Source organism: Barbatula barbatula (assembly GCF_947034865.1).
Source record: "Barbatula barbatula genome assembly, chromosome: 15".
In the NCBI taxonomy this organism is placed as follows: domain Eukaryota; kingdom Metazoa; phylum Chordata; class Actinopteri; order Cypriniformes; family Nemacheilidae; genus Barbatula; species Barbatula barbatula.
In genome coordinates, this window is record NC_136778.1 from 278,194 (window position 1) to 281,926 (window position 3,733).

The window sequence follows — 3,733 nt, forward strand, 5'->3', positions numbered from 1 at the left end:
CATTGACTTCCATGTTTTAGTAGGAATATCAATCAGATTAACAACTTTGTTCAGTCCTTTTGCCAAAAATCTTTTTACAATGGTATTGGATTTGCAAATATCCTCACTTAGAAGTAGGTTATAAAACAAAGGTTCATCAAGCCCAAAGTGATACTTCTCATGCCTGATCAGCTTGAAAACTGTCCACGAGTTTAACACAGCAGCGTAGTAAATAACATCACTTGTAGATTTTCCCTCATAAGATGACATTAGAAAGAGTTGTCTATCAAGACAGAGCCCCCCAAAAGTTCTGAGTAATGCTAAACCAAACACCACCCATGGCTTGAAATGAACAGGATATAGCAAGTTCTGCGCAGTCTTCAGTCTCATGGCTTTTACTTTGGCTATTAAATTTATCAACCCTTGCCCCCTTCATTCACTGGCAAATAGAGAGTTGCGGGAGGAAGCCAGTGGAAACCACCCCAAAAAAAATCAACAAAAGTTTCCTGTAAATGTTGCAATAAAGCTTTTGGTGGGTCAAGCACATTTAAACGATGCCACATCATAGAAGCTGCTAAGTTGTTAACAACAATCACTCTTCCCCGGTAAGACAATTTAGGTAGAAGCCATCTCCACCTCTGTAATCGGCCAGAAACTTTTTCAAAAAGGCCATCCCAGTTTCTCTGAACATACTGTCAGACCCAAAAAAAACCCCAATATTTTTATCCCCTCCAGACTCCAGGAACAGTTTTGAGGGAGTGCTGGTGGGCCCCCATTCTTCCATTTACCTATTAAAAAGGCTGCACTCTTTTGCCAGTTGATTCGAGAGGACGAGGCTTTTCCATAGACTTCCAAAGAGTCACTTAGGATTCCAACATCTTTAGCAGATCTGATAATGATGGTAACATCATCTGCATAGGCACTGAGCTTAGCAGTTATCAGCTCTGAAGTAGATGGACATACTGCTGAAATGCCCCCCAGCTTAGTTCTAAGTGTAACCAGAAGGGGTTCGATTGTGATGGCATACAGGATTCCTGAAAGGCCACACCCCTGCCGTATGCCTCTGCTTACCCTGAAAGGTCTAGTAAGAGAACCATTAATTTTTAGCATGCTGTATGTTTCAGTATAAAGCAGTTTAACATAGGCTATGAGGGAAGGACCAAAACCAAACGCCTTAAGGCATTTGAAAAGAAACCCATGATCGACACGATCAAAGGCTTTCTCTTGGTCCAGGGAGACAAAACCAATGTCTAGATTATTTACCCTGCCAAAAGAAATCAAATCCCTAATCAAAAAAAGATTATCGAAAATAGTTCGTTCCGGAATGCAGAATGATTGGTCCACATGAATTACTGAGGATATGTGGTGTTTAATCCTATTAGTTAGGGACTTTGAAAGTATCTTATAATCGACTCCGAGTAAAGAGATGGGACGCCAGCATCGAATATCCTCAAGGTCACCCTTTTTGGGTATAAGGGTGATGACAGCTCTCCGCATGCTCAATGACAGTGTCCCATTTTCAAAGCATTCCATAAAAACTGAGAATAAATCCATTCCGATGATATGCCAAAATTGTTTGTAAAATTCAGCATTAAGTCCATCCAGGCCTGGGGCTTTGCCAGAAGACAGCTCTTCCACAGCTGCAGATAGTTCATTAAAAGTCAATAGTTCATCAAGATTGGATTTCGCCGTCTCTGAAAGATGAGGTAAGTCTCGAAGCAGGAGTTCCGCTCCATCTTCATCACAGGGTTCAGTTCTATAAAGATCCTCGTAAAAAGACAAAGCGAAAGTGATAATTCCATGTGTATCAGTAACTCTCTTGCCCTCTGGAAGTTTCAGGCAGTTAAGAACTTTCCTATCCACAACCTTCTTTTCCAGGTTGAAAAAGAATGACGTTGGAGCATCCATACTGTTAGAGGACATAAATCTTGCACGAATAAGCATGTCCTGGGCTCTTTCCTCCAGTATGTTCTCAAAAAGCGTTTATTCCGTTTTAAGACTTCAGTAGTATTAACAATGTCTCCATCGATATTGAGTTGAAGTATTTCTTGTTCAAGTTGTGCCATCTTGCTGTCCAGGATGCTTTTATTATAAGCAGAGTAACCCTGGCAGAACAGTTTGATCTGAACTTTGCCGATATCCCACCACTGGCTCAGGGATTTGTAAAGCATTTTTCTCTCTCTCCAGATCTCCCAGAAATTAGTGAAAGCGTGCACAAAGTTGTGATCTAGCAATAATCTATTATTAAATTTCCAATAAGAATTTTTAAACGTGCTCTCCGAGGTGATGAAAACAAAAGACAGGAGGTGGTGATCAGACAAAGCAGTAGGAATTATACAGGTATTAAGGCATTTGTCTCTTATGCTCTTCTGAACATAGATCCTGTCCAGCCTTGCTCCAGATATCATATGAGAGTTTATTTTTAACCATGTGTATTGCTTAACCAGAGGAAAAGCTTCTCTCCAGACATCTACAAAATTGTGATAAATTATTAATGATCGAAGCATATCTGCTGATGGGCTATGAGGTTCATCATGATTCCTATCAAGAGTGTGATCTAATGTGCAGTTAAAATCTCCAGCCATAATAATGACCCTGTCGTGCGGAATGTCACTTAAGGCAGCTCCAAGTTTTTTAAAAAAATTAACACGCTCGGGCCCAATATTTGGTGCATAAACATTGACAAAGGAAAAATTAGTAGCATGAACAGTAATATCGACTCTCAGCAAACGACCAGAAACAACTTCAAACACATCTACAGGTTGCTCTTTGTATTTAGGTGCCAGCAGAACAGCGACCCCTGCGCTAGCATTAGAGCCATGACTTAAAATAGTCTGCCCATTCCACTCAGTCAGCCACTCTGTCTGATTATTGATATCTGTGTGCGTCTCCTGCAGAAACACTACACTAGCATTCTTCAACATCATATAGTCAAACAGACTAGCCCTTTTCACAGCATCACGACAACCATTTATATTTAGTGAGATAAATCTTAATTGTGCCATAATGATAAATAAAAGAAGAGCACTCACTAGTGCAAGTTCCTGTGAACATTTTCGTAGTAACCAAGCCATATTTATTTTCTACTTTGTGCATTCAAAGCACTTCTAGCACTGCTAAGAAGCTTTTTCAAACGGTACCGTTTTGGTTTATCAAGTTCGTCAAAGGAGGCCTTCCTCATTGCCGTCGTACATGATATAAGAAATAATTTTAAATTTGGGAAATACGACTCAATCTTGGGTTTACGCAATCCCTTTGTAGCATCCAGAAAACGATTTATCTGTTGAACAGAATAAAGTTTTGTCTTACCTCCAGAGGCGAGCTCTAACTCCATCGCATTATCTCCCGTTAAAACAATATCCTCATAATCATTGTCAGAGTCCTCCACTTGTGATCTTGGTTCCAGCATGTCTTGAGATGAGGCCATTTCGTAGTTTAAGGAGTCATCAAACTTGGCATCAGATTGTGTTTGCGATCCATGAGAAAGCGGAATATTCTCAGGAAAGGACTGCGGTCCCTGTACAACGCTGGTGTCCGTCCGCGTGACAGCGGGCAAACGACTCGGCCCAGCTGCCTCCTCAGAAGGCTTAACAGGGCCGTCTTTGGAGCCAGAAAGCGCCGGTCTACCTTCGAGTACAACACCCGGCTCTAAAGTCGCTCCGACCGGCTTAGGATTTTCCACCACAGCGGCCGCAGCAACATCAGCGCCGGCCGCCCTCTCTCTGCTGTCCGCGTCCGCAACCAGAGCTGCGAC